Source organism: Protopterus annectens, chromosome 11.part0 (genome assembly GCF_019279795.1).
Source record: "Protopterus annectens isolate FY-2018-M chromosome 11.part0, PAN1.0, whole genome shotgun sequence".
Taxonomy (NCBI): domain Eukaryota; kingdom Metazoa; phylum Chordata; order Ceratodontiformes; family Protopteridae; genus Protopterus; species Protopterus annectens.
In genome coordinates this window covers 592317736-592329786 of record NC_056745.1, presented here as the reverse complement: position 1 = coordinate 592329786, position 12051 = coordinate 592317736, and positions in this window count along the sequence as shown.

Sequence of the window (12051 nt, the reverse complement as noted above, 5' to 3'; positions counted from 1 at the left end):
AGTATATGGAAGTTGAAGGGGAGAGCATATGAGGTTTTACTGGTAGCTGTGACATTTGGATAATATCCCACTGGACTTCCACCAATTAATGTGATGTCCGCCACTTAAAACAATAATTAAGGAACCTCAATCCTAACCACTGACTCCAGTGTGAGAGTGTCACAGAAAACATCAGAGCACAGAGCACACAAGAGTAGAATTCCACAAGTTCCCTTAAGAGCACAAGAAGAGCACACACTATTTTCCTGGGACTGGACTATATACCCCTGTCCACTCCAAATGTAATCCTTTATCATACACTTCAGAGCAAAGTGTTCCAGTTTAAGACCTCTGACTCACTCACACTCAAAATAAATTTAAATCTTAAACACTCTGACACTTATGGGAAGCCTGACACAGATTAACAGCTGTTTTCCTCCCAAATACAAATGGCACACGCTGCCACCAGGGTCAAACAGGTCTACATGCCCTTCAAATGGTGATCAATGATTAAAAGGTAAATATCAAAATAAATGATAGCTATGACCAGAAGTGTCCAGGCATTTGAGGGGACCTGGAGAATATCAACCAGAATAAGCACTCTCTAATATCTAAAGAATACATTAATTGTCCAGCCACAACTCACAGCCACAACTTTTCTAATATAACTAGAGAATACTTTTCCTGACCTAATCTAAAGCATAACAGCAAGACAAAGGCAGGCTTACAGTTTTTGGTGAGTCATTTTTCAGGTATCCGCTGCACAGCACTGTGATTGACTACAACTCAACTAATTAACCTTCAAATGACTTCAGCAGTCTCTTTTATATTCCAGGTTAACAGTCTCAACTGTCTTATTTTAAAAATAATGATCAGCTGTTCTTTTTCCTGTCAATCATCTGTTCAAATAATCACCCAGCAACCAGGAACATTCTAATGACATCACCTACTGATCAGCTGATTCTCCACAAACAGTTTGTACTTTAGAATCTATCCCACAAATGTGTGCAATTAGAAATCTATCAAAACACTGATAGATTCTTTAAACATTTTTGTATAAACAGGGAAATACGCAACATTTTAAAAACTTATTTACATTTCACTATTAGACATGCTGGCACAGAACACAAATTAATCTGAAAATATACACATATCTCCTGCTGGACATGCTAACACAGATGACAAAGTTTTCATTTTTTTCAAATACCTCCCCCCTTATGACTCAAGCACAATTTTCAAGTGACCCTTGAAAACCAACAATTGAGAAAAATGGGTCCACCTGGGAGTATTAACACACTTCTCTCCTGGACAGTCCATCTGCATTGGCATTATTAACCCCATTCTGATGTTGTGTGGTCACATAATATGCTTGCAATCCTAGACTCCACCTCAGTACCTTGGCATTTTGCTTACTTACCCTATTTAGCCATGTTAAAGGGTTATGATCTGTGAGTACAGTGAATTCTCTCCCATAAAGATTTGGCTAAAGCTTTTGCAATGCCCACACTATGGCCAAACACTCTTTCTCCAAGCCTGTATAACACTCTTTTCTCATTTGGTGTCTACAGCTTACATATACCACAGGGTGCTCTTCTCCTTCTGTGGAAACTTGGCTAAGTATGGCTCCACCCAATAATTTGAAGCATCTACCTGTACAATAAATGCTTTAATGTAATCTGGGCTGGCTAACAAAGGGGGTCCTCCCAAAATCTCCTTACATTTATGGAATGCCTGCTCACAATCTGTGGACCACACTACATTGTCCAGTTTATTCTTCCTAGTTAGATCAGCAAGGGGTGCAGCTATTGTACTGTAATTGGGCACAAATTTCCTATAGTAATCCGCTGTCCCTAGAAATGCTCTCACTTGTTCTTAGTAACAGGAACTAGCCAATCTTGAATAATTTCTACCTTGATATTTTCTGGCCTAATTTTACCACTTCCCACTCTGTGTCCTAAGTAAATTACCTCTGCCATACCCATTTGACACTTACTGTGTTTAATAGTTAATCCTGCTCTAATTAATCTATCCAAGACCTCCCTATTATGTTGATCTGCAAATGCCCAATGGTCCTCAAAGTAGAATTTAACATCTCCACAAGACCATTAGTCTCTCCTCTTCCTTGAGCCTCAAGTGCCTCCTTAGCCAAGCTTTGTAATGTAGGCTCTGTAAATTGAGCCTGTCTAAGCTCTACCTTCATGACTTTCCCCAGCTCCCCTTCAGCAAGAAGCCTAGTCACTTCTGACAATTGTGTCTTGCTGTCACTCTGGGTACCACAACTCACCTCTGTCCTTGCAGTCACCGTGTCCAAAGGAACATCAGTACTCACCAACAGTTGTGACACACATTCAGACTTAGTGCTACTAGATAGCACCTTCTCTGAAACAGCCTCCACACCAGTCTCAGCTTCATGTATGAGATCTTTCTGGGTCTCTCCCAGACTACCGAGCCTACATGCCTTTCTCAAAGCCTGACTGTGTGTCATGCATGTACACAAGGTACTGCATCATCAAAGTCATTCCCTATCAGGACATCTGTAGGAATGTTCACAAACACACCTACTTGCTTGCTTCCTGTTTAACCCTCCCAGTCAAGGTGAACCCTAGCCCAAATTATTTGGAATGGGGTCCCTCCTAACACTCTGACTGGAGTGGACTGCTGAAGAAGTACTGCTCTTCTCTAACCACTACAGGGGGAGCACACAAATAGTCCTTTTTTGGACTCACACATAGCAAAAGAACCAAAGATCTGTTCAAGAAGAAGGACAACGGAGATCAACACCACTGTGGGACACCGAAGGACACAACAGCAGCTCTTTCCAGAGCCCATTGTGTCCATACACAAAACAGCTCTTTTCAGAGCTCACGTGGATCTGCACCTTAAACCAAACAGCTCTTCTCAGAGCTGGCAGTACACCAAACAGCTCTTCTCAGAGCTCACAGAGATCTGTAAAAGCTCTGGTAAGAGCAACCGGAGACACATTGAAGAATAAAACAAAAAAGTTCTTATTAGAGCTACCACCAACACCCGAACAGGCATTCAAAACACAAATTGGCCCTTCTCAGAGCTCACAGAAATCTGTATCAGCTTCGGTAAGACCAGCTGGAGGCACAGATACAACTTCGGTGAACCAAACAAAACAGTTCTTTTTAGAACTTCCGCATCTGCCAGAAAAGGCATTCTAAACACAAAACAGCTCTTCTCAGACTTAATAGAGATCTGTAATAGCTTTATATAGAGCTCCAGCTGCCCACAGGGCTAAAACACCTCTTTTTAGAGCTAGCTCCACCACAGACTACACGTGGAAATCTGTTCACCGTTTAGGATCAAGAGTGAAAGGGTTTGTAAAATTGGTTATTCCTTCCCTCCGGGCAGGCATCACTCAGGATCGAAAACCCAAGAGGTCCACACCTATTTTTCTGTTTTTTTTACTACAGGCCTCACAATGGTTATATAAGACGCTGTGTCCCTCTTTGCAGTTACCTGTTTACCATCTACTAAGATAGTATATAACTTTTGATGATAATTTGGCACCCCAGTTGTTTATAAACAACTTACCACTGGCAGTTTTTCTTCCACACTTACGGACTCCATCACCTTCTGTTTCTCACCTTACCTTGATGGACATTTAGCTGCTATGTGTCCCCTCTGGTTACATTTCAAAACACCTAATCCCTAACTGTGCACTTGGATTAGTAGTTTCCCCATTACTGGTGTACTCTGCTGGAGTGGTTTAGACTGCCCCCTATTTGTTCCCTTATGCCCCTTTCTTATGCAATGGTGCTCTCCTTACCAAGTAGAGATCCCCTTTTCTCTTCAACTCATCTGCAGGGTTACACTCGTGATCTGCTAACCAGACTCTTTTGTCATCAGGCAAAGTACTGAAGGCTTGTTCCCTAACCAAAATGTCTGCCAGTCTTTAAAAAGTGATGATCTGATAACCCCAACTCACCCACCTGTGAAAGTAAGTACTTAAGTCAGCAATATAATCACTTACACTTTCATCTGCCTTGTGTCTATGTTCATGAAACCTTTTTTCTATATGCCTCAGGTGTAGGTTTGAAACAGCCAAGCAAGCAACATTTCATTTGGTCATAATTCAAACAATCTACATCATTTAACTTTGCTACAGCCTGAACAGCTTTACCATGGAGTAAGGAAGTCAGCCAAACCCAGAGCTCACAATCAATATCATATTGTCTACATACCCTCTCAAAGATATTAGTAAAAGTACCAAAGTCATCCCCATCCCTGTACTGAGGAAAAGGTCTACTGACCCTTCCAGCTTATGGGGTCTAGTTATTCCCTATCCTATGTCCACAACCATTTCAAATAGTTTGAAGGTCCATGTCATGCTGGTGCTGTTGTGCTCAGCTACTAAATGCCTCAGTCTCTCTTTGGATTTCAGCCATTTGGTGTCCAGTTCATATTGGCATTGCTTCTACTCAGCATCTAGACTTCACATCGCTCCTCATCTTCCAGTCATTGGGCTTCCAGACACAGTCTCTCTGCTGATTCCAGTTCAAGATGTTTGACTTCCAGACATAGTCTCTCCAATTACAGATGGATTCTCAGGTCATCAGAAGAAAATATGGACTGTCCTGTCTCGGCAGGCTGCAAATCACCACCACAAAACTGGATATCCTCTGAATGGCTGGTCTGAGCTGTGACTGCAAACCAAGGCTGAAATCATGGCTTTCTTGGTGAGGTTGGCATGTACTAATCCTCTGGCTTCACACTCCTTAACCAACTGGATATTTGTCAGCTTGCTAAAATCTTCTGCTGACATCCTTGCCTGATACCCCTCACTATCTAACTAAAAAAAACTAAATCAAACTGGTAAATTGAAATTATGAATGTTTACCTTGTGGCTGTCAAGAATGCACACCTTAATGACAACTACCCACAGGCTACTGAAATCCAATTAAAATCCCACTAATCTGCCACCAATTAAATGTGACATCCAGCTAATATCCCACCAGTCTGCCACCATTTATTGTGACTTCTTCCACTTAGAACCTGGGTCAGTAATTAAGGAGTCTAAATCCTCACCACTGACTCCAGTGTGAGAGTGTCATGGAAAACAACAGAGCATAGAGCACACAAGAGTAAAATTCCACAATTTTCCTTAAGAGCACAACAGGAACACACTCTATTTTCCTGGGACTGGACCATATACCTCTGTCTACTGCAAATGCAAGCCCTTATCATACACTTCAGAGCAATGTGTTCCAGTTTAAGACCTCTGACTCACTCACACTCAAAATAAATTTAAATCTCACACACTGTAACACTTATGGGAATCCTGACACAGATTTCCAGCTGTGTCCCCTCCTGAATACAAATAGTACATGCTGCCACCAGAGTCAGACAGGTCTATACATCTTCAAAGAGTGATCAGTAATTAAAAATTAAATATCAAAATAAATGATAGCTATGACCAGAAGCAGCTAGGCATTAGAGGTGACTTGGGGAGTATAAGATTGACATAAGCACTCTCTATACTCTAAAGAATACACTGATTGTCCAGCCACAATGTAAAGTAATGAAACATATTTAATAATAAGTAAAATTATTAAAAATAATGCAAATCAATAACTTTCAATAAACACTAGAATTCAATCACTAGAAATATAAAATTAAACTGTAGGATAGAAGTCCATCATTTTAGAAAAAACTCTTATCTAAATAACTAAACATCCCCAATTTAACTAGAGAATATTGTCCTTGATCTAATCTAAAACATAACAGAAAAGCAAAGGCAGGCTTACAGTTGTGAGTCCTTTTTCAGGTATCCACTGCACAGCACTGTAACTGACTGCAACTCTTTAACTAACCTTCAACTGACTTCAGCATATTCCAAGTTAACAGTCTCAACTGTATTTTAAAAATAACAGTCAGCTGTTTGAAAAAGTTCTTTTTCCTGTCAATCATCTGTTCAAATAATCACCCAGCAACCAGGAACATTCTAATGACATCTACTGATCAGCTGATTCTCCACAGACAGTTTGTACTTTGGAATCTCCCTCACAAGCATGTGCAATTAGAAATGTATCAAGATACTGACAAATTATTTAAACATTTTGTATAAAAAGGGAAATACTCAACATTTTAAAAATGTATTTACATTTCACAATTGAACATGCTGGCATACAATATACAATAAAAGTTAATCTGAGAATATACACAAATCTTGTGTCAGACGTGCTAACACAGATGACAGTGTTTTCATTTTTTTCACAGTAACAGAGAAAATACCAAGTGAAGGAAAGGTGAGAAGGTGTAAGGTAAACATAAGCAATTTTAAATGCGTAGTAAAGCTTTTTAACTGTGAAAGAAAAGACAGGATGAAAAATTCAGGTGATGTGATTAGAAGAGTGGCATTGACATTTACAAGGGAAAGGAATGCAGGGTAAGAGGAGGTGTCTTTCTTACAGGAGCATCTACATTCCTATAATTTTGTGGCAAGTAATGAGATGCAGTGGCCTGTGCAACTGACTTCAGTTTTTGGTGGTTGTAATGTGGGAACAGTGTGCTTTGATTCCTTAGACTCTAGGAAGGTGATTGCCTTACATGTTTATCTTCTAAGTGGGAAACTTTGTTGTTGTTTAGGAGCTTGAAAAATTGTATTCCTAAAAGAATGTCCATTATCTGTTTAACTTGCAGCCAGTTAGTGCTTACAGTTTGTTTTGCAATGATGTTTTTTTGGGGGGAGGGGGGCAAGAATGATTGATCTTCACATTTAATTGAAGTTTGTCTGGATTATTGTTGAGTTTTATTTAGATACAGATAATATTAAGGGCAGGCCATACTCAAGCTGAGATAGAATATTAAAATACTTTCCCTATTTCTGTTTTACTTCTTTTGATAAGAAATATGGATATCTTATTAGCCCAAAATATGAGTATATTATTCTTTTACTTGTGTTGCTTATATGGATAGTAGTGTAATTATGTTTTATTAAAACTGCTCGGGCTGTGTTGCTGGTGATATCTTTTTTGAGTACATTGGACTTAGTTTTAGTGAAATTGTGGTGCTTTTGCCATTTTTTTTGTGGATTATATGGATAGTGATTGACTGAAGAATCAAGCCAAATGACTATATATTTGAAAGAATCAGTATTTTCTATGGGTGTGTTATTGTGGTCCTTTATTTGTAACAGAATTTGTGTTTTGGTGAGTTTTCATTTAGTACCAATGGGTATGTTTTTGTTTCAGTGGCACTGAGATGGAAATGTTTTTTATTGATTCACTACTTTATTTTGAGGCAGTCAGATTGTAAATATTTTAGATAGTATTGAGGGAGTGATTTATGTGGAATATAAACATGGTATTGGCATATAGTATTAGAGAGAAGTGGGACAGATCATACGGTAGTTTGTTGATAAAAAACAGAGACGAAGAGAGGGACCATACACATTTATGAAGTTTAGCAGTACCACAGAGAGAGAGAGAGAGAAAGAGAGATGAGTGCACATTGACAGCAAATTGATGATTTGTTAGGCAGTTATGAAACCATGCAGTGGTGTCTGGGCTTATGTCAATATTCAGAAGATGCTGTAAAAGGATCTTGTGATCCACAAGCTGAAAGGCTTTGGAAAGTTCTATAAAGTTAGCACTATTGTCTATTAGAAGTGCACACATGGTATTTGCTCATGACACACTTGTTCAATGCTGCATGCTTAAAAAGGCAAGTGCTTTAAGTCCCACTAATTCAATTTCTAGCAGAACCCTAAATGTAACTCTAAAACATTATTTATACTCCCTAACCCTAAAATTCCATTCCCTCTCCATAAATGTAAATGCCTCCTACTGCTCTCTAACCCAAAGTCTACCTTCTCACTCCCTAAACCTAAGACACCCCTTTCCATTCCCTAAATCAAAAATCCCATTGTTAGTCCTGTACCATAAAACTTTCTTCTCACTTTCTAAGCCTAAAATTTCCCCTCCTGCTCCTTAAACCTAAACCACCTGCCCTGACCATAGTCTAATCTACATTTCAACCCCCTTTCACCCCCTCATCCATTCCCATACGATGGCTGCTACACTTACCTCACTCCGACTCAAATAATGTGTTCAGTTAAGCTGATGCAGCTGTTTGCCTGAACTCATATTTCAATTTGAGCATGAGACGAGTGGCAGCCTACCTGAGCTACAGGACATTCAGTCTCTGGTTTCAAGGTAGTAGTCTTCAAGTTCTTGGGACTCAAGTACTTCTAGAACACCCTTGTCCATATCTAATAAGATTTTGTCAGAAAGCGAACAGAAGATTGTTTGGATGCTGTGACACAACTGGAAACCATGTTGTTTTTGGAACAGAAGGTTGTAGGTACTTTATTTCATTTAATTATATACCCTTTGTTGATTGAGTTAGTCCACTAGGCTAGTGGCCTCTTTTCAGGGACACTAAGGGAAATTTGACAGAGCACAAGGGAAATTGCCCTAGTGTTTCAACAAATGTAAGGGGATTTTTTACATCTACCTGAGCTACCACAAATTCAGGCATCTGTGACCTCGGTTTAATGTCTCATTTGAAGGAATGCTTTCTCAGGAGCAGAGATACCCTAATGCTGTATTGCAGTGTCAATAATGGAAAAGTTAATCCAATCCCCCCAGGATGGGAATATAACTCATAGTCTTCTGTTCTTCTAGTATCAAAGGCAAGTGCAATACCTGTTATAAAACTGCAGATGACACATTTTATGTATTTGGTGAGTTGTAATTACATGGGGTTTTTTTCCAGACGTTTCCTGAGGACAGGTAGGAATGAGATGGGTTTGTAGTGAGAGGTGTTTTCGTTTGTTTGGAGTACAAGTACTTCCTAATGGAGTAAAGTATAGCACTCAGGCAGAATGGTGTGCCATTTCTGAGTGTGGCCGCCCCCCCCCCCTCCACTGCTAGTATGTCACTCAGTATACAGAACTGAGTAGCATAATACTAACTAACAAACTAACTAACTACTAACTAGGAAATAATAAATAAAAAAATGAAAAACTCACCCCCTCCATTACACAGCAGAAAAATCTCTAATTAATGACTGTGATATTTTATGACTCATAATCTGACATAATGATGGTGCCCATCACAGAAAGGACACTTATGTATCTTTGCTGTTCTGTGCCAGTCTATCATACAGCACAGCACAGTACAGAAACTATAAGGCTGTCGAAGAGAACAGATAACAAAACTGGCACTAATTGCTTGTATATCAATGTATACAATGTGCTCTTGTGTATAATTTATAAAGAACAAGATACAATCATGCACTGCCATGTACCGATAGAAAAACAGCTGCACACAAGGCTACACAGAAGACTTGCACACCTCTGCACATTATGTGTATAAGTAGGACCTGACTGGTGTAGTATAAGCACAGTCAACATTACATTTCCGGCTTATGAGCACACTACTACATCTAGGCCTCCTAGAAGCTGAAACGGGCCTACAGACCAGCCGACCTACCAGGTTAACAAACAGAAAATTAACTGATGCCATTCAAGATTTATAGAATAAGGATACTCTCAATACAGCATAGGACCAAGGAGCAATCTTACAATACAGTAATGTATGAAGTATAGCAGTACAAACTCTGCAAAGTCTACTCAGTTCAGGAAAAGGTAGCTAACACAGAATGGGTGAAATAACAATTATGGTTAGTCACACATAAACAGAAAAAATACGTTTGGGGAAATTAAGCATTTGAATGAATATTTTTTTCCAGAGTACTTTTCTTTCCAAACGTTATATGCTTCAAACAGACGTTCAAAATAGAGAAGTGAAAAGCTTAATTTATAGGCATTTAATCAGTCTAAAACTTCTAAGTCTTGGGCATGGGATTCCAAAAAGTAAAAGGTTTTGAGAAGCATGCTTCCCCAAGCAGTTAAACCACCCCTGTTTTTTATTGATATTTTATCTACTGACTGCTTTATTTGCAGCTTTTGGAAATATATTTGCCAGGTCTCCACTGAAAAAGAGTTCCTTAGACAAGCTGGGCTTTCCTGGTAAACAAAAGCAAATAGATAGATAGATAGATAGATAGATAGATAGATAGATAGATAGATAGATAGACAGATGGATACGATATTGCTCCAGAAGTTCTCAAACCTCGTATGTTAATAAGGACTGGTGGAGGCTTATGCCCATTTCCAAATTGAGAAGCAGGCTGACAATGGCACGACACTTACACTTGTGATGAATGTCACTTTAAAACCTTGAAGCAATGGAGTAGCCCATTAAAGTCAAAGTGCCATTGGGGCATTGTTACTACTCCACCTGTACTTTAAGAATGGGGAAGTCAGGCACCAGGGTGACCAAGCACCACATGTTTTCTAGATTCCCCATTAATTACAGTGGGGACAGCTCAAAAGTTTTCACTTTTATAAAGATCAGGCTTAAAGGTGTTTTTGTACCATTTAATTTTTACAGTTTTACAGTAAATATATTTTTATCATGTGAAGTGGGCCTTCTGATTCTAAAATGTGCAGATTTTTAATTTAGTTACTTCACTGGAGCTATATTTATTATGGTTAATACAATTTTGGTTTATATTTCTTGTATGCTGAGCAAGTGTCCATTAACTGCCTGATTTTTGAATCACATGGCCCTGTATTATGGTGATGTAATACAGGGGGCAAACAACATGTAGTGAGGTGGCATATCCTTTAGCCTGCAGCAGATTCCTTTACATGAAACAAAAGTAACTGCAGTACAATCAGTCACTCAGTCAGACAATAATAAATAACTAAGTTCATTTACATGCAAATAAAAACTAATAAAAGCAAAATGGAAGATAATAAGACCCTTAGTAAAGTTCACTGTGCTTGGCATACAGTGCAATAACACAGATATGTCACTGTAATAAATATTTGTCTACCATGGGATGATCAGTTTAATGGAATTTGTTTGGTAATAACCTCACTGATAGTTTATAGCAAAGTAAGTTTGTGCATGTAATGCACTGACTGGATTAGTGCTTAAATGAAAACTATTTATTGAATTAAATAGTCCTTTCAGCAAGGTGGAAGCTCATCCTGTGCATGGGCCATGTGCTACAGATAGCACCTGATGGGTAGAATGAATGTCTGTAGTACTGAGTTCTGCATATATAAGAGCTGCACTGCAGGTTTCAGGAGATGAGGAAGAATCTGAAATATCACACGTACATAGTCCTGTGCAGTGCAAACAATCCCCAAACTAACTGGTCTAATAATTTGATTGTTCAATAGAGTCTGAAAATAAAGTATACATTGAAAAGATAAAATTAAATCAGCATTTAGAACAAACATTAAATTGAGAAGCACCAACTTTAGCGGGGTCAGTTTTTCTTCTTTTTATTTATTGCATACATTAAGAAGAAATGCAGAATAACTTTTGATCAGTTGTAATGCAATAATAGATACAAATTAGAATATGAAGATTCCCAAACCCCAGAATTCATGAATAATCATGTAGGCTTCATGCGAAGCCTACAGGATGTTTAGTGTTAGGTGATGGGCAGCAGCGCTAATCACATATGCATGCTGCTCATTATTTCTACATGAGTACAAGTACATTTCTATGGCCAGCAACATTGCTAGCAGGAGCAACATGAGAACATACAGTAATCAAACAGGCTTACCTATGGGCAGACGTGTTAAGTGTTCTCACGCAGACAGCACAAAGAGCTACATCGGGCAAATAATGCAAGCTGTACCAGGCAGGGAAAGTGTACTGAGTGCAATGTGCATATAAATCAAACATACGAATCCAGAAATAAGTAAGAGGGGGGAGTAAACAGCAAGTGTGACTGCAATAGACAGAATACCAGACGAAGAAATCAAAGATAGAAATACAGAAATACATATGCGGGGATGGTAAATGTTCAAATTGTACTAAGATAATTGATTTAAAGGTGCTCATGTCACAAAGCCAATTTTGAAATAATAAAATTGTGCAATACGTATGTCATGATGGTTATACTTCCTGAGCAAATATAACTAAATAAAAGCAGGCATGATGTTATAGAATGTGAGAGTTACACAAAGTAACATTGTAAAAGAAGGGATTAAATGAGATATAAATGTCATTAACATGC